Genomic DNA, 20,311 nt, shown 5'->3' on the forward strand with positions numbered 1-20,311 from the left:
CCTTGAAAGATGAAATAAGAAGGTTATATTTCTAAAAATCCATACAGTGCTGAATTCTACGTAATTGAAAAAAGGACTTTTGTGTGATGAATGCAGTCATTAGTTTAATATCTAGCTCGACTAAAATATTTAACAATGAGCTTTTGAGTACAAGGCATCAAGGTAAAGCCTTAACACATTTCCTAACTAACGGGAATGTACTGTGCATTGTAGATTTTTACTTGTTACCCTCTAAATTCTACACCAGAGTGCAGAAGGTGATGTGAGAAATTCTTTACAGGATTTCAGGTCTCCAGATTAATGATGTTGGTATACTCTTATACATCAAGTTTTAATGTCAACCGTTGATAGATGTTGACCTTATTAAACAATATTTATTATTTATCTTAATTCTGAGAGCCCTACACCAGGAACATACAAGTCATTTTCTTTCTTTTTTTTTTCCCCCCAATTTTCATTTTAGGTTCAGAGGCTATGTGTGCAGGTTTGTAACATGGGTAAATTATGTGTCACTGAGGTTTGGTGTACAAATGATTCTGTCACCCAGATACTGAGCATAGTCCCTGATAGGTACTTTTTCAACCCTCAAACCCCACTCACCCTCTCAATCTCCCCCCGTCTTAGTCCCCAGTGCCCGGTGTTGATTATTTCCATCTTTATGTCCATGGATGCTCAATGTTTAGCACTGATTTATAAGTGAAAATGTGATATTTGAATTTCTGTTCCTGGGTTAATTCACTTAGGATTATGGCCTCCAGCTTTATCCATGTTGTTGCAAAGGATATAATTTCATTCTTTCTTATGGCTATGTAGTATTCAATGGTGTATATGTACTGCATTTTCTTTATCTAGTCTACTATTGATGGGCACTTAGGTTGATTCCATGTCTTTGCTGTTATGATGAATATACACATGCATGAGTCTTTATTAAAGAACGATTTATTTTCCTTTTAGTATATATTCAATAATGAGATTGCAGGGCCAAACTGTAGTTCTATTTTAACTTCTTTGAGAAATCTCCAAACTGCTTTCCACGGTGGCTGAACTAATTTACATTCAAAACAGCAGTGTATAAACTTTTCTCCACAGCCTCATTAGTACGTGTTTTATTTTTTCTTCTATTTTTAGTAATAGCCATTCTGACTGGTGTGGGTATCTCACTCTGATTAGTGATCATGAGCACATGTCCATGTTTGTTGGCTACTTCTATGTCTTCTTTTGAAAAATGTCTCTTCATCTCCTTTGTCCATTTTTAAATGAGGTTATTTGTTTTTTGCTGTTGATTTAAGTTCCTTATAGATTCTGGATATTAAATCTTTTTTCAGATGCATTGTTTGTGAATTGATATGGTTGAATCTGTGTCCCTTCCCAAATTTCATGTCAAATTGTAATCCCCAATACTGGAGGTGGGGATCTGGTGGGAACTAATTTGATCATGGGGGCGGTTTCTCATGAACGGTTTAGTACTATCCCTTGGTGGTGTTCTTGTGTTAGTAAATGAGTTCTTACAAGATCTGGTTGTTTAAAAGTATATAGCACCTCTCCTCTCCTCTCTCTTGCACGTGCTGTGTGAGATGCCTGCTCCCCCTTTGCCTTCTGCTGTGATTGGAGGCTTCCTAAGGCCTCCCCAGAAGCAGATGATGCCATGCTTCCTGTACAGCCTGCAGAACCATGAACCAATTAAAGCCCTTTTCTTATTACTCAGTCTCAGGTATTTCTTCATAGCAATACGAGAACAGACTAATACACGAATATTTTCTCTCATTCTGTAGGTTGTCTGTTTACTCTTGATAGTCTCTTTTGCTGTGCAGAAGCTCTTTAGCTTAATGAGGTCCCACTTGTCAATTTTTGTTTTTGTTGCAATTGCTTGTGGGGACTTAGCCAAAAGTTTTCTGCTGATATCAAGAAGGTTATTTCCTATGATTTCCTAGGATTTCTAGGATTTTTATAGTCTTAGATTCTTACAGATCTTACATTTAAATTATAACCCATCTTGAGTTAATTTTTGTGTATGGTGAAAGGTAGGGGTACAGTTTCAATCTTCTGCATATGCCTAGCCAGTTATCCAGCACTGTTTATTGACTAGGGAGCCCTTTCCCTGTTGCTTGTTATTGTTGCCTTTGTCAAAGATCAGATAATTGTAGGTGTGGCTTTATTTCTTACATGGTGGCAGGAGAGAGCAAGAGAGTGAAGGGGAAATTGCCACACACTTTTAAACCATCAGATCTCGTGAGAACTTACTGTTGTGAGAACAGCATGGGAAAAATGCCTCCATGATTCAGTTACCTCCTACTGGGTCCTTCATCTGACACATGGGGATTACAATTAGAGATAAGATTTGGGTGGGGACTATAGAGTCAAACCATACCATTCCACCCTGGCCCCTCCCAGGCATGTTTTGAAACCAAACATGCCTTCCCAATAGTCCCCCAAAATCTTAACTCATTCTAGCATTAACTCAAAAGTCTCATCTGAGAGAAAACAAGTCTGTTCTGCCTATGAGCCTGTAAAATCAAAAACTAGTTAGTTACTTCCAAGATACAAGGTGGGTACAGGCATTTGGTAAACACTTCCATTCCAAAAGGGAGAAACTGGCCAAAACCAAAGAGGCACAGGCTCCATGCAAATCTGAAACCCAGCAGGGCAGCATTAAATCTTAAAGCTTCAAAATAACCTACTCTGACTCCATGTCTCACATCTAGGATATGCTGATGCAGGGGGTGGCTCCCATGACCTTGGGTAACTCTACCTCTGTGGCTCTGCGGGATACAGCTCCCATGGCTGCTTTCATGAGCTGGCATTGAGTGCCTGTGGCTTTTCAAGTTGTGTGGTGCAAGCTGTTGGTGGATCTACCATTCTGGGATCTGAAGGATGGTGGCCCTCTTCTCACAGTTCCACTCGGCAGTGCCCCAGTGGGGACTCTGTGTAGGGGCTCCAACCCTATATTTCTCCTTTGCACTTCCCTTGTAGAGGTTCTCCATGAGGGCTCTGCATCTGCAGCAGGATTCTGCTTGGACATCCAGGCATTTTCATACACCTTCTGAAATCTAGGTGGAGGCTCCCAAAGCAGAACTCTTGTCTTCTGTACACCTGCAGGCCTAATAATATGTGGAAGCTGCCAAGGCTTGGAGCTTGTACCCTCTAATGCAATGGCCTGAGCTGTACCTTGGCTCCTTTCAGCCATGCCTGGAGCTGGAGTAGCTGAGATGCAGGGCACCATGTCCCAAGACTGTACAGAGTAATGGGGCCCTGGGCCTGGTCCACAAAACCATTTTCTCTCCTATCCCTCTGGGCCTGTGATTGGAGGGGCTGACAAGATCTCTGAGATGCCCTGGAGTCATTTTTCCCATTGTCTTGGCTATTAACATTTGGCTTCTCTTTGCTTGTGCAAATTTCTGCAGCTGGCTTGAATTTCTTCCGAGAAAATGGTCAGGCTGTACCACATGATCAGGCTGTAAATTTTCTAATCTTTTATACTCTGCTTCCCTTTTAAACATATCTTCCAATTTCATACCATCTCTTTGTGAATGCATATGACTATATGGTTTTAGAATATACCAGATCACCTCTTGAATGCTTTGCTGCTTTGAAATTTCTTCTGCCAGTTAAAATCGTTTATCTCAAGTTCAAAGTTCCACAGATCTCTAGGGCAGGGGTAAAATGCTGCCAGTCTCTTTGTTAAAGCATAGCAAGAGTGAGTGACCTTTACACTAGTTCCCAAAAAGTTACTCATCTCCATCTGAGACTACCTCAGACTGGACTTCATTGTCCATATCACTATCAGCATTTTTGGTCAAATAGATTCGACAAGTTTCTAGGAAGTTTCAAACTTGCCCATATCTTGTCTTCTTCTGAATCCTCCAAACTGTTCCAGCCTCTGCCTGTTACCCACTTCCAAAGTTGCTTCCACATTTTCCAGTATCTTTATAGCAGTGCCCCACTCTCTCAGTACCAATTTTCTGTATTAGTCCATTTTATGCTGATGTAAAGAACCACCTGAGACTGGGTAACTTATAAAGAAGTTTAATTGACTCACAGCTCAGCATGGCTGGGAAGGCCTCAGGGAACTTACAATCATGGTGGAAGACAAAGGGGAAGTGAGGCACATCTTACATGGTGGCAGGAGAAAGTGAGAGAATAAAGGGGAAACTCACACACTTTTAAACCATCAGATCTTGTGATAACTTACTATTATGAGAACAGCATGGGAAAAAAAACCATGATCTAATCACCTCTCATCAGGCCCCTCCTCCAACACATGGGATTACAGTTGGACACAGAGCCAAACCATATCATTTATTTTGTATCCTGAAACCTTACTGAAGTCATTTATCAGCTCTGGAAACCTTTTGATTGAGTCTTTAGGCGGCCTTTCTAGGTATACATTCATATCATCAACTAAAAGAAATAATTTGACTTTTCCATGTGGATGCTTTTATGAGAGTGGGCATCCTTGTCTTTTCCAGTTCTTAGGGAGAATGCTTGCAGCTTTGTTTAGTATAATGTTGTTTGTGGGTGTATCTTAGATAGCTCTTATTATTTTGAGTTTTGTTCCTTCTATGCCTAGTTCATTGAGAGTTTTTATCATGAAGGGATGCTGGATTTTATCAAAGGCTTTTTCTGCATCTATTGAGATAATCATGTTTTTTGTTTTTAACTCTATGTGGTGAATCACATTTATTGATCTGTGCATGTGGAACCAGACCTGTATCCTAGGAATAAAGCCTACTTGATTGACTTTTTGATGTGCTGCTGGATTTAGTTTACTAGTATTTTGTTGAGGATTTTTTGTGTCTATGTTCATCAAAGATATTGGCCTGTAGTTTTCTTTTTGTTGTTGTTGTGTCTTTGCCAGAGTTTGGTATCAGAGTGATTCTGGCTTAATAGAATGAATATGGGAGAAATCTGTATTTTCTGGAATGGTTTCAGCAGTATTGGTACCAGATCTTCTTTGTATGTGTGGTACAGTTCAGGTGTAAATGGATCTGGTCAAGAGCTCTTTTTGGTTGATGGGTTTTATATTACTGATTCAATTTCAGAACTTGATATTGGTCTGTTCAGAGTTTTGATTTCTTCCTGATTCAGTCTTCTGACATGTGTTTCCAGGAATTTGTCCATTTCCTCTGCATTTTCTGGTTTGTATGCATAGTTGTGTTCATAATAGTCTCTGAGGATCTTTTGTATTTTTGTGGGATTGGTTGTAGTGTTACCTTTGTCATTTCTTGGATCTTCTCCCTTTTTTTGAATTTAGCTAGCTAGCTATTGATCTTGTTGATTCTTTCAAAGTACAAGCTTTTGGTTTTGTTAAACTTTTCATGGATTTTTATGTCTCAGTTGTGTTCAGTTCTACTCTGATTTTGGTTATTTTTTTCTGATGCTAGCTTTGGGGTTTTTTTTCTCATTTTTCTAATTTACATAAGATTGTTTATTTGAGAACTTTCCAAGTTCTTGATGTAGGCATTAGTACTATAAACTTTCCTCTTTATACCGCTTCAGCTGTATCCCAGACATTTTGGTATGTTGTGTCTGTTTCATTTATTTCAAAAAATGTTTTTCTTTTCTGCCTTAATTCCATTGTTTACCCAAAGATCATTCAAAATCAAGTTATTTAATTTCCACATAATTGTGTGGTTTTGAGGGATCTTCTTGGTGTTGATTTGCATATTTATTCCACTGTGTTCCAAAAACATGGTTGGCATGATTTTACTTTTTGTGAATTTGAGACCTGCTTTATGGCCAAGCATATAGTTAATCTTAGAGTATATTCTGTGATATACATAAAAAGAATGTGTATTTTGTGGTTGATGGGTGCAGATGACTATTATGTCCAATAGGTCAAGTGTCAAATTTAAGTCCAGGAATTCTTTGTTAATTTTCTGCCTCAATGATCTATCACTGTCAAGAGGGTGTTGAAGTTTCCCGCTGTTATCGTGTTGCTCTCTAGTCTTTTTGAAGGTCTGGAAGTACTTGTTTCATAAATCTGGGTGCTTCAATGTTGGGTACATATGTCTTTAGGATACTTAAGTCACCTTGTTTCATTGATCCCTTTATCATTATATAGTGCCCTTCCTTGTCCTTTTTGACTGTTGTTGGTTTATAATCTATTTTATCTAAGAATAGTGACCCCTGTTCTTTTTTGTCTAGCATTTGTGTTATAGATATTTCTCCAACCATTTACCTTGAATCTATGGGGCTTGTTACATGTGAGATGATAGGTCTCTTAAGAGAGCCTTTTTTTTTTTTTTTGAGATGGAGTCTTGCTCTGTCACCCAGGCTGGAGTGCAATGGCACCATCTCGGCTCACTGTAAGCTCTGCCTCCCGGGTTCACGCCATTCTCCTGCCTCAGCTTCCCATGTAGCTGGGACTACAGGTGCCTGCCACCAAGCCTGGCTAACTTTTTGTATTTTTAGTAGAGACGGGGTTTCACCATGTTAGCCAGGATGGTCTTGATCTGCTGACCTCGTGATCCACCCGCCTCGGCTTCCAAAGTGCTGGGATTACAGGCGTGAGCCACTGTGCCCGGCCGGGTCTTGCTTTTTTAAAACAAACAAACAAACAAACAAAAACAACAAAAAGAAAACTAACTTGCAATTCTGTGCCTTTTAAATGGGGTGTTAAGACCATTGATATTCAAGGTTAATACTGAAATCTGAGGTTTGATCCTATCTCAAAGTTATTAACTGATTGTTTTGTAGTTCCTATGGTGTAGTCTCTTTAGAGTTCTGTGGGCTATGTACTTAGGTATGGTTTTGTGGAAGCCAATATTCTTTTGCCTCCATGTTTAGAACTCCTTTAAAAATCTTTTATAAGATTGGTCTAGTGGTAATGCATTCCTTTAGCAATTTCTTGTCTGCAAGATATTTTATTTCACCTTTGCTTATGAAGCTTAGTATGGCAGGGTACAAAATTGGTGATTGGTGTTTCTTTTTTTTGATAATGCTAAAAACAGGCCCTTAGTCTCTTTTGGGTTGTAGGATTTCTGCTGAGAAGTCCACTGTTAGCCTGATGTTGTTTCTTTTGTATGTAATCTGACCTTTTTCTCAGCTCCCTTTAAGGTTTTTTCTTTAGCATTGACCTTAGACAGTCTGGTGAGTATATGCCTTGATGACACTTGTTTTGTATAGTATCTAGCAGGTATTCACTGGATTTCTTGTATCTGGATGTCTACCTCTTTAGCAAGATTCAAGAAATTTTCTTGAATTATTCCCTCAAATATGTTTTCCAAATTGTTTACTTTTTCTCTAAGGAATGCCAGTAATTTGTAGGTTTGGTCACTTTACATAATCCTGTATTTCTCAAAGACTTTTTAAAATTGTTTTTATTGGTCTGATTGGGTTTCCTTGAAAGATTGATCATTAGTCCCAGGAACTCTTCCTTCTGCTTGGTCCACTCTATTGATAAAGCTCTCAATTGTATTTTGAAATCTCTTAAGTTTTTCAGTTTTAATAGCTCTGATTGATCTTTTTAAAGATGTTTACCTCTTCTTTTGTTTCCTGGATTGCTTTACAGATTTCTTTTTGTTGATTTCAACCTTGGATCTCATTGAGTTTCCCTGCAACCCATGCTTTGATTTCTCCATCTACCATCTTTGTGCCTCCATTTTGGGACCATTGCTGGAGAGCTAGAGTGAGCCTTTGTTGTTGTTACAACATTCAGATTTTTTATGGTGGCAGAATTCTTACACTGGTTCCTTCTCATATGGAGAGGGTTGTGTTGGATAGGGTCTTTTGACTTGCTTCTACAGTCCTATGCTCTTCTGTCAGCAGATTTTGTATTGGGTTTTGGGGTTTGACCTACAGGCCAATAGATGGCAGTTGCAGGTAAAAATCTAGCTGCCACACAAAAACAGGTAGTTATGAACTTGATTTTTGTTTACTGTGAGGTGCTCTTTGTTGTTTCAGGTGAAGAACTGGACAGTGGGGTGCCTGGTGTTCTGAGCTTCCTGTTCTACCAGGGTGGTGGGACACAGCTGGGCATAGGTGGAAACTCTGGTTGCTCATGAATATCCCAATGGCAAGCACAGGCTCCAGTCCTGGTAAGGATGGTTGGGAGGAGTTCCTGGTAAAGTACACTGGGGTTTCTGTGTGGTGGGGGGTGGTGAGAGGCCGCGCTGGTTCTCCATCCTAGATAGGCGAGAACATAATCTGTTTCTCTGTCACACCCATGTTCCAGGGCTTATGACTCCTAGTTGAGATACACACTGTAGTGTATCTCTAGATTGAAATGTGGTTGAGACCTATGAGGAATGCCTGTTTTGTAACTCTCTGTGGGACTGATTTCAGGGCATAACTTCATCACTTGACCTGACACAGATAACTTTAAGGCTTGCCTGTTCTGATGTGACAGTGCTGCTACTTCTTGCAAAGGAGCTGGCTCCAGCTTTGGGCTCATGTGAGTTGGTGTTGGTCATGTTGGTGTCAGCCACTTGGGTTGGTCTGACCTCAGGCCCTGAGGGAAGTGGTCAGGTGCCAGCAGACTTGGGATGGGGTAGTTCCCCAGTTCCTAGGCTCCTAGATGGCTTGCTGGACAGCATGTGTGAGTCCTGAAAGGGCTCGACTGGAGTTGGGCTGGCCCAGAGTTCAGGTGCTGGTTCCTGGGTCACCAAACTCTCTGGCAGGAGCAGGTAGAACGCTTAGGTGGTGGGAGTTGGAGAGAATAGCACAGGACTGTGGGGGTTGGGTTTTCAGAAGGGCCCTAGGCCACAGGTAAAATGTTCGGGTGTGGGCAGGGCAGCTGTGCTGTGGGCCTTTCATTGGAGAGGGTGGGGCCCTCAGCTGGGGCAATGGAGACTGGTGGCTGTGGGGCATGTGGCACCCTTGCACTTCCTTCCCATTCAAACAATGCTGAACTTCACTGTTGGGGGCACATGAAGGTGCCAAGCATCGTCTATTACCATTGGGAGTCTTGTCCCAGAGGAATGCAGAGCTGTGACCCACTGCAGCAGTGTTCAGGCGGGGGCAGGGACTCTGTGCCAGAAGCCTGAGCAGAGCCTTGCCTGGCTTGAAGCAGCTGAAGTGGAGGTGTATGGTGTGCTGGCCAGGCATTTTCCAGGGAAACACAGAACTGTGCCAGCCCGCAGAGTTCAGGTGGGAGCGGGCTCACTGCACTGGAAGCCAGAATAGCTGGCTTTGCCTGGCTTGGAGCAGTAGGAGCATGGTCTGCTCTATAGGTGGTCAGGGGAACACAGGGTTGTGCCCACCCATGGAATTCAGACAGGGGTTGGGCTGTTGTGCTGGATGCCAGAGCTGAGCCTTGCCTGGCATAGAGGAGCAGGGGCAGTCTGACTGCTCTTCCTCACCCCTGCTGCGGCTGCTATCAGGGCTATGGCAGCTGGCGCAGGGCTGCTCTGGGATTTGAGTCTGTAGAGCTCCACGTGTGCATCATCCCTGCCTCTGCAAAAACTCCAGGAGGCTCTCTGTGTCCATCTGGATGCCCAGGGGATGGTAGGGGGAGGTTAGGGGCTTCTCCCATTCCCAGGATTGCAAAGATCTGTGTGTGAGGCGTGGATCCCCTGGGAATCTGCATTCACTCACCCTTTCCCTGTGCCAGGGAGCTTCTCCTAGCTCCACTTCAGACCCCAATGCACCATTGCCCAGTTTGGCTCCTCTCTGTTCTCTGTGGGTCCTCTCACTTCCTCTGCGAATCCTGACTGGTCCCTTAGATGATTCCTTTTGAATAGCTGCTATTTACTCACCACTTTGTTTCCTCTCTGTGAGAGTGGTGTACCCTAGCTGCCTCTAGTCAGCCATCTTGCATCTCCATCAGTCACTTTCTTTATAGTATTAATTTGGCCTAGGAAATTGAATCCCTTGTATTTTGCAATATAATTATAGAGTCAAACTGGAAATGGAAAGGTTGACTTAGCAATTTCTCCAATTAAGATTATATCGAAGGCTTGCACCACTGACACATTCGTTTCACTCATCCACATCCTGGATACAAAACCTCAGTTTAACAATACATGTCTGGATTCCCACTACAAGAGTTTCGAATATATACTAGTTTTATTCAACAAATAAGCTAGAATATAGCCTTGAGAGAACTCAAATTCACATGATAAACTATATTTTAATTTTTCAACCAATACTATTGGCAATGTTTAAAAGGGAGCCTTAAATTAAGATATCCCCCAAAATTAAGTACATTGAAAGCTTATTCTAATAATCCTTGACATGTCAATAAGTCAGTAAAAAAGATGTTTCCAAAATGACATTCACAATATATTTAATATTAATGTATTTCCATAGTACCCAGAGTCTTGTTCTGAGGGTGTTTCACATTCAGTATGAACCTAAGGGATAGCATCACTCATTCATCAAACATTCATGGGACCCTGCGAATAAAACACTATTTTAGTTATATTTTAGGGATTCAGAGAAGGCAGTGTTACTCACACTTTGAAGGAGGCATATGTGTAAATTAGTAATAGTGATACAATGTAACACACAAATTTTTACTAAGCTGGGTCTGGTGTGTTGGAATAGACATGAGGTTGTACTTGATTTACCTTCCAAGAACTAGTAGACTATTTTCAATCAGAAAATGTGGAAGAATATTCTAGCCAGAGGGAACAGCACAAGTGATAGTTCAAAAGCATAGCAGTGTGTCGACAATTTGGGGCCTAGCACAGATCAGACTTGGTTAGAGAAAGAACTATTCATACAAGGGGCAAATAGTATGGCTAAAAGTAGATTTGAGCAGGATATTCATCCAAGTAACGGATATTTTGGAATTCTAGAGCTGATGGAAATGAAAATAGACTCTAATAGGCAGACTGATTCAACCAGCAATGATTTCCCAGGAAATGCAAATATGAAAGTCGTGTTGAGCACGTATAATTGCATTGTTCCAGTTCTGCCACTGATTATTTGGGTGATCTCTGCCAGTTCATCCAGTCTCCACACACTAATAAGGTGAAGTAGCTGAATCAGAGGATCTGTAAGCCTAGTTATAGCTTTAAAAGAAGCAGGAGTTCTGAGATTACCAGTTTCGTTGTTACTGGGTACTAGAATATATGCCTATATTTCATCATGTATATGTGTTTAGGAAAAAGCTCTCTCAATCTGTGTTTTTCCTCTGCCCTCACACCACCATAGCAATCATCAACACACAAGTGGACTTCTCTGACCAAAGGTGTGGGTTTTTTTTCCCCACACACCAAGCAGTGGGCATCACCAGCTGGGTGTCCTCCAATTTAATTTTGGCACTATCTGCCTGGTGATAGTGTCAGATCCCACAGGTTGATAGCATTGTTTCCAAGACTGTTCCCCCTACCTTCAGACACCAGTAGCAAATATGGGCCTGTAGAACTTCTGACTAATGAGCTTCAAGTTGTAGTCCCCATGACCCCTTCTTTGGGTTCAATTAATTTGCTGGGGTGGCTCACAGAACTCAGGGAAACATGTTTACTGGTTTATTATAAAGGATGTCACAAAGGATACAGGTGAAGAGATGCGTAAGGTGAGATATGGGGGAAGGAGAGCAGAGCTTGCATGCCCTCCTTGGGTGCACCACCCTCCAGGTAGGTCCACATGCTCAGCTATCTGGAAGCTCTCAGACGCTGTCCTCTTGGGTTTTTTACAGAGGCTTCATTACATAGGCTTGATTGATGACCATGTGAAAGTGTGATTAGGCAAAAATCACATGATCTAAACCCAGCAAGGCCCATCTGTTCAGGTTTTTCTTGTCCTCTCTGTGAAGCATTCCTTCCTCTAGGGTATAGGGCAAAACTCTCTCTGGAATGAAGGTCTGTTGACCCACAATCAGATTAAAGAAGGTGGGCAGGTGAAAGAGGGACAGGAGGGAGAGAGAGGGAGAGATTCTGGTTCCCGAGGCCTGTTCCTGAGGCCTAAAGCACCCCTTGTACCAAGGGTTGTGGGAGTTATAAGCCAGGAACCATGGAATGAAAACCTCTCTCTCTCTTTCTCTCTCTCTCTCTACCCACACACATATATGTACACACACACACAATCATAACAATATGCATACTGTTCTCTCAGAGAAACCAATTAGTGATGGTAAGCACAGACATGTGATACACTCTTTGATTTTTTTTATTAGTACTTAAAGACCTTGAGTTATCTAAAGTCTCCTACTGTAGTGGACATTTAGTATATAGTTTTAGATACCTAGCATCTCTTGAATGTTTCTCATATGTGAGAATTTTCCATCTTATGAGTCCCACGTCCTCAAGATATAAGCTGGGAACTCACTTTCCCACTTCCTTTTCAGCTGGAGCTTAGCATATGACCTCAGCTTCATCATCCATATGTATCTGACCAAAATTTCATTTTGCAAGAGAGCTGAAAAAGTAGAAATCCATGTGGCAGAGATACTCTTTTCATGTTGGCCATTGGAGCAGTCCTCACAGAGGATTCCCACCCAGCATCAATAATGCAAGCTCAAGTGTCCCTGCCACTGATGGCAGCAACCAGATTTTACTGCAGCCACCTGCCAGTGGGACTTGGGCATGTAACCTAGCTGTACAGTGTCCAAGGATAGTTCTTGATCCTCCTGAAAGGTCTGTGTGCTACCTATATTGTAATAAATTTCTGTCTACTAGAGAAACTAGTGAGAAACTTAATTACAACTAAGAGTCCTTTCTGATCTTGAATCTGACCTCCTTTTCCCTGAACCCTCTGTTTTGCCAAACTCCTTGGAACTGCTGGACAGGTATAGCTTTCCAGAATGAGTCAGTGCCAGCAGGCTTTTCCCCTTGTAATAAATTAAAATGTGTTTCTTTTTGTGTGACCTTTCAATGATGACAAAAGTGGCCAGTGTTCAAGTAAACCATTTCAACATCCAGCTATGAGTCAATCTCATGTTATTAGGTTTCTCTGCTGTCTGCCTTCTCACTCCAAAAACTGATGTAGAAAATTGATATAAGGAAATAGCTGCTAAGCCTTAAAATCTCTTGATAGAGTGATAGAAATGGTAATGAACAGAGGAATTAGAATGAATCCGGAGAAATTGGACCTTTGATGAGAACAACTACAAAAACAAAACAATTGGAAGGGAAGAAAGTAAATGAAAATATAATGAGGGTTGGTAATTGTCAGCCTGGAGCTCTCAAATTGGAAAGAATTCTGTCCATTTAAATTTGTCTCAGGGGCCACCATGCCTTAAATTGTACCACTCAAGTATACTTTATTTTGATTAATTACTGTTCTCTCCAGTTACCTTTTTGACAATGACTATGTCAAGCGCAGATAACCCACCAAGTCATTAACAACTCCACGAGACATTGAGCCAGGGAGTGTCTTAAGATTCTCATTGACTGGTTTAGCATCCTTCCCTCATAACCCCCACCTTTTTAATTGTACCCTACTTTCTTTCCTGGCCCTATCACTCTCTTTTTCCTGGAAGAGTGCTCTACCTAGAATCTCCCATCCCGTTTTCATAGGCATTCATGGGTGTTTCTAAAGATTCACATTCCCTGTGTAATAAGAGTTTTGCTTCCCCAAAGGTGTGAAACCTCTAGATAGGGCAGATTTGGTGTCCTTTACTTTTCCCATCTTTCATATCTGCCCCAAATCTGCAAGTCCTATGGAGAGGCACCTTTAGTTTTGCTTTAACCAAATTTTCTTATAGCATATGGCATGAAAGGGTACCATGAGGCTCTAGTAAAGGCTTACACTAATAGGCTCATGTGCTGTCTCTGTTCATGCCTTTTAGGCTATTGAGCCTGACTTTGAATCACCTTAAGGTCCTTTGCATTTTATTCTTTCCACATTTCTGTCTTCTTAGACATCTTACTTCTGTCTTCCCATAGCCCTTTTCCCACCCAGAATTGACATATGAAATGCATTTTGGAGGATTATGTGGACATGCATATGGTTACCTAGGTTCAGCATATGTTTGTGTAGCGGCTTCTGTAGCCCGTAAACATATATAGAGTTCTACGTGAATTCAACTCTCTGGGGTTATATATCAGAATAAGCAAGCAGTTCATGAGGGCCCTGGGCAGAGTATATGTTGTGCAAAGTAGCAGTTCTCAACGTTTTTCTCCATGGAGTGCCCATGACAGATGCACTTTTGAGGAACAATGCCCTATTGGCAATTCTCAGTGGGTCCATTTTTCCCTCTTCAAGACAGGGCAACCAAATGTGCTGTCCATTAAAGAGATTTTAGGTATTCACTGAAATCTGCTTTCAATTTAAATGTCAGTCATTCACAAATTTTAACCAGTGTTGGTAACAGACACTTACGATAGCCTGCACTATTGACTAGAACACACTGGCAAGAGGTGGCACCTCAGCCTCAGGTTCTGTGACTTGATTTCTTGCCTGCCTATCTACTGTCTCCCGTCTTTCCTGTACTCACTATGCCTTGGTTAACCTGTGGGTCTTCTAATCTCACCCTTCTGTCATTGCTTCCTCTTTTGGCATATATTTCACATATAAAATGTAATATAAAAGCTGCTCTCTCTTAGGTAATTTTAGAACTGACTGCACAGAATTTTCAGAATTATGTAATACAGTCAGCTCTTTTCTTCTCTGCTAGGAAGGAATGAGCTATTCTGGTTTGATTCATCCATCCATACCTAGACTCACTCACAGCCTTACCTTACCCAATGAGTTATTTGCGAAGTAGATGAATAAGACACTGGCCAACTCTTGACTTTCAACAAGGCTGGGCTTATGTTCTAGAGTAGCAGCAAATGCTGACCTTCACAGCAGGTAGCAAACAACTCTACTTTGTAAGGGTCCAGAAGGGACGCAGCTAAGCATGTTTCACTACAGTGCACAGGTGAGATGGAGCAAGTCTGTATAACTTCATTTTCTGCCTCTCTGCTGTGAGTTTCCTGGGCCACACACCTGCAGGGCTGCTGAAAATAATTAGATACGGGGTAGGGTGAGTTCTCTCCTTTATCTCTTCACCAATTCAGTGAAAGTCAAACCATATTTGTGAGGAAGACTCACAAGCATTGTAGTTTTAAAACATTATAAATTCACACTGAATTTCAGTTTATATGTAAAACATATTTAATGAGATTTACACATTTATATTCGGGCTAAGCGGAAGTAAACTCAAGGTGAATATGTTCTGATTTTTGTTTCAATTATATTTTGTAATTTAAAGAAAAGCTATTTTAACTGAAGACATTCTTTTATCCAAATGAAGTCTTCTAGGATCCTATCAAAATGGTACAATATACATACAGCTTTATGTATATTTCAGCTTGCTATAGATGTATATCTATGTAGAAAATTACCTTGTGACAGTTTTAATTTTTAAAAATGAGAAACTGAAATATACTTGTTATAACTGGTTGTTACATTACTTTCTTTAGAAAATATTTTTTAAATATTGATTTTTCCATTTATTTTGAAAATATTTCCAGGGACGTTAGCTTCAAATGCGATTTATTTACTTGTGTATACAACTCCAATATTGTGCAGTTTTTCTTTCTGAAATTGTCATAAATAAGGATGCGCTTTGGTTTTAGCTGTTATGTGACTGAAAAGGTTATTTGTTGCAGAGTCTAAGTGGAGAGATGTTAAATTGACACTCAGCAGAAAGGCCTATTTATTATGTCTGTGTCTAATTAAATATAATCCACTTTAAGAGACTTTGCTCCTGTGACGTGTAATGGCTTTTTCACACTCTCCTTGAACACTGCACCCTTATCGCCAATATTTATGCACAATGGAACACAAAAGCTGTGCAGTCAGTTCTGTTGACTTTGTTAAGCTTCTTTCTGGGGAGCTGGTGATGAGCATTTGTGAGCTCATGGGGATAAGAACAGACCATGAACATGCTTCTTTATGTGGCCCACATTGTTCCCATCTCACTAAGATGCTGGTGTCATGATTCGGGTTCCTTTTTACAGAGTATTAGTCTTTGCTCATGAATTTTTCTGTAGTACAGTTTGAGTTTCAGGAGACTTTAGCAATTGATTTTCACTCAAGGCTTTGTCTTCCTTCCCTGGTACTCAGAAAAAATCAGGCCAAGGCTGTGGGTTGCTGCCATTCCCTAACTCAAGCGTATGCTCCTTCTGCCTCTTCTTCTCTGGGACCAGCACTCCCACATACATGTTCATGTTGAGGAAAACACAATTTTTACAGCCTGACAATACTTATTAGATAACCTCACTGCCATCACCAAGGTAACACTCCCATAGAAGTTACTGGTGACCACTTTGTGCCCAATAATGTGAGCCAATAACACACATGTGTGTATATATGTGTAACTACACACACACATAAATACATGTATATATATGCATATTACACTGCATAATACAGCATACAAAGGATTCTGTTTTCCATGATTGCTGAAATTTCAAATGTGAACATATAAAGGAGCATTATAAATAAGAAACTGATGTTTTCACATAATAGTATCCCAAAGGCTATGTCTCTATAGTGGCAGAGAAAAGATAAAAACTATCAACCGACCAAACAAAATCAATAAATAAATGTGTGCATGCACCTGTATGTGTATGTATGTGTGTGTGTGGTGGGGTGGTTTAAGATGTGAATGTAGGAGTAGAAGTTGCTCCTTATAGAAACAGGTCTTTTGATCTAATGAAAAGATGTTTTTCCATGAAAGACAAAGAAAAACCAAGCAAGCCTTTTTTCTTCTTTGGCTTCTACCCCTAGGTTTACCAAATGATCCTCTTGCCAGGAAACACAGTGGTACAAGTGAGGAAATGTGGTGCCTGAATTCTGTCATTCACTAGACAAATTCCTTAACTATCTGAAGTTTCAATAAGCCTATCTATCAGTCAGGGTTGCCTGATGGCCTGGGGGATATTGGCAGGGCCCAGTTCCCACTGCTGAAGCTGAAAAGATACTTATGTTTTCCAGACTGCTTGTAACAGTGCAATAAGCATGTCAGATTTCAGATTTCCGTGTGTGTGTGTGTGTGCGCGCTTAGTATGGAGAGACAAAGAGAAAGATACAAAATTGCATGATGGTCAATGGAGACTTTATCCTGGCAGTGATTACTGAGCAACCAACGTTCAGTGGCCAGTCACGTGTGTTCTCAGTAGACAAGACTTCCAGAATTTCTGCTAGTTTTTCATATCTGATTCTTCATTGTTAACACTGATTCTAGGAGCTTCTCATTATGCTTTTATTAACCTTACAAATAACTTAAAGCATGTATATTATATATGCTAAAGAATATCTAGAAACATAATTTAATGAAGGGTAAGCATTCACGCACATCCCTAAGTAACCACTATTATCTTCAGAAGTAAGACATTAAGCAAGATATGGTGTATTATAAAATAGAAGAGAAGCTTTTGAATATCCTTACCACAAAGAAATGATAAATGCATGAGATGATGGTCATGCTAAATACTGTGATTTTATCATTTTATAACACATGTGTATTCAAACACTAAATTGTACCCCATAAATATGTACAATTACAATGTGTCAAATTTTTAAAATATCACTTCTTTCATGACAAAAAAGGAATGCATTTAAAATGCATTTAAAATTTAAAATGCTTTTAAAATGCATTTCTTTGTATATTCTTTCCTACTTACATCATCTTCCTTCTCACCAGATACAAGCACTCTTTGATATTTATATTATTATTTAGCATTTTTTAGTTTTATTACATATGTACATAGCTGTAAACAATACATCGTGTAGTTCTTTTCCACTTCTTTTGATTAACACAAATGAGATCTTTGTATTTTTCAGAAATTTTCTTAATTGTGTTTTTTTGAGACTCATTCATGATTGTGTGTGTAGTTTTATTTCATTTACAATGTTGTATAACAGTGGTTAATCAACATCAAAGCACATTTGAATCAACTGGGAAGATTTTCAAAACTATTAATGCCTGGGTTCTACCAAATATCAGTGAAATTCTTATCTCTTGGTGTAGGGCCTAGTCATGGGTATTTTTAAAAGCCTCCTACCCACTTGCAATGTGTAGCTCCAGTTAATACCCCCTGCAATTTGGCATTCTGTTGTGAAACTACAGCACATTTGCTTTTCTCTTCTTTTGTTGTTTGTAGTTTCTTACTATTACAGATGATGCTAATATCAATATTCTTATATATCCTTAAGGCCCTATGCCAGATTTCCTGTAGGTAACATATGTAGGAGTAAAATTTTCTGGATCATAGAAGTTGTGTGTATGTTCAAATTTACTAAGTCATAATCACTTTTAAATGAGAGTTCACATTTTCCATGTATTAGTCTGTTCTTATGCTGCTCATAAAGACATACCCGAGACTGGGTAATTTATAAAGAAGAAGCTTTAATAGACTCACAGTTCCACATGGCTGGGGAGGCCTCACAATCATGGTGGAAGGCAAAGGAGGAGCAAAGGCACACCTTGCATGGCAGTAGGAAGACAGCATGTGCAGGGGAACTCCCATTTATAAAACCATCACATCTCATGAGACTTACTCATTACCATGAGTAGGGCATGGGAAAAACTTGCTCCCATCATTCAGTTACCTCCCACTGGGTCCCTCCCTCACATGTGGGGATTATGGGAGCTACAATTCAAGATGAGATTGGGTGGGGGCCCAGCCAAACCATATCAGTCCACATCTTGCCAACATTTGATATTTCCCTGATTGCTTCTGAAGTGTGAATCATATTATGTGACTTTTAGACATTTGAGGTAGTTTTTTTTTCTGTGAAATGCCTATTCATGTCTTTTCCCATTTTTCTATTGGGAGGGAGGTTTGTTCTTTATGTATTTGGACTGGTTCTTCATATATTCTGGAAACCAGTCGTTTGCCTTCGTATGTGAACATTTTTCCATTTGAAAGTTATCCTTCTCTACATGGTGTTTTAGGTTAAACAGAAATCTTCATTTTAATATAGTCATAATTATAATCTTTTTCTTTGATAAGTTAACTTTTAAACATGTTTTGTTGAAGAAATCTTTCCTTACCCTAAAGTCATGGGCTTATTTACCTATGTTTTTCTTACATATTTAAGACCACAATGCATCTGAAATCTGTGTGTGTGTGTGTGTGTGTGTGTGTGTGTGTGTTTGTGTGTGTGTGTGTAGCATAACCTAGAGGTTTCCTTTCAGTTTTATTCCCTATAGATAAGCACTTGTCCCAGTTCTGAGTTTATTTTGTTCCATTGATCTGTTTATCTTTTGCTGTGCCAACATTATATTATTTTACTAACAATAGATTATTTTAACAATTCTTAATATCAGTGGAGGTCACTTTTGTGTCATGACCGTTATTGGGCCTTTGCTTTCCTAAATAGATTGACAATTAGCTCACCAAGTTCCATGGAAAATCCCTTTGTGGTTATGATTGGGACTATATTGAGTTTATAAATAATTTAGGGAAAATTTATAATTTGGATCATCCCATCTATGAATGTGATATGCATTTCATCTTCCTTATTGTCTTTCAATAAAGTCTTAACATTTCTGTAAAATACTTATGTATATATACTTTTAATTCCAGATATTTATTTTTTTTCTTTTTGGTTAGTAAAATAGATGTTTCAATTTAATGTTGCAATAGTTCTTTAATGGTATAGAATATAATTTTTATTGTAAAATATACATAACAGAGTATTTAATATTTTAACTATTTGTAAGTATATATAATTCAGTGACATTAAGTACATTCATGATGTTGCATTAACCATTGCCACCATCTATCTGCAAAACTTTTGCATTATCCGCAATATAAACTCTGTAGTCATTAAACATAAATCCCCATTCCTCCCTCTTCACTGCCCTTCATAATTCTGTTCTACTTCCTGTCTCTAGGAATTTGCCTATTCTAGGTACCTCATATAAGTGGGATCGTGTAATATATGTCCTTCTGTATCTGGCTACGTTCACTTAGCATAATATTTCAAGGTATATCCATGTTGTTGCCTGTGTCAAAATTTCATTTTTTTCTTTTCAACTTTTAGATGCATAGGGAACTTGTGCAGGTTTGTTGTACGGGTATATGGCACACAAGTAGTGAACCTAGTACCCAATCGGTAGTTTTTTGACCTATGCCTCTCTACTCCCTCCGTCCCATCTCTAATAGTTCACAGTGTCTATTGTTCCCATGTTTTTTTCCGTGGCTGCTCAATGTTTCATTCCCACTTATAAGTGAGAACTTGGGGTATTTGGTTTTCTGTTCCTGTGTTAGTTTGCTTAGGATTGTGGCCTCCAGGTCCATCCCTGTTGCTGCAAAGGACATGATTTCATTCTTTTTTGTGGCTGTGTAATATTCAGTGGTATATATGTACCACATAATTTTTATCTAGTCTACCACTGATGGGTACCTAGGTTGATACCATATCTTTGCTATTGTGAATAGCACAGTGATGAACATGTGTGTGCATGTGCCTTTTTGATATAGTG

The sequence above is a fragment of the Gorilla gorilla genome, chromosome 19 (genome assembly GCF_029281585.2).
Source record: "Gorilla gorilla gorilla isolate KB3781 chromosome 19, NHGRI_mGorGor1-v2.1_pri, whole genome shotgun sequence".
Lineage (NCBI taxonomy): Eukaryota > Metazoa > Chordata > Mammalia > Primates > Hominidae > Gorilla > Gorilla gorilla.